The sequence below is a fragment of the Papilio polytes genome, unplaced genomic scaffold, assembly GCF_000836215.1.
Source record: "Papilio polytes unplaced genomic scaffold, Ppol_1.0 DF822067.1, whole genome shotgun sequence".
NCBI classification, from domain to species: domain Eukaryota; kingdom Metazoa; phylum Arthropoda; class Insecta; order Lepidoptera; family Papilionidae; genus Papilio; species Papilio polytes.
The window spans coordinates 6,293,528-6,293,961 of NW_013527137.1; positions in this window are offsets into that span (position 1 = coordinate 6,293,528).

Sequence of the window (434 nt, forward strand, 5' to 3'; positions counted from 1 at the left end):
TTTTCTAAATCTTAATAGTTCGTTTAAATTAAATTATCTTAAATCTATTTCGAAACTTGCTTATTTGCTAATTCTTCACATCGAGATAAAATTGACTAAATTAAGTTTCTTTCAAATAGCATTGATACGAAATTATCAGATACCGCTGGGAAAACTTGGTAGACGATGTTTTTCTGAGTCAGTCTTTATCAGCAATCGATTCCTAATAAAAATGTAAGCAGTATTGATTGCCAAAGACTAGACTTCAATTCGTGAGGTTAATCTAAGCCAGTGGTAGTGAAAATGTTCAATTGACATGTATTACACATTAACATAATATTAAAATAAATGTTATGTGAATTGGTAACTTATATTTATTTCATACGAGCTGTTGCCCGCGACTTCGTCCGCGTGGTATTAGAAAACATACAAACCATATATATTACAAAAAGTTA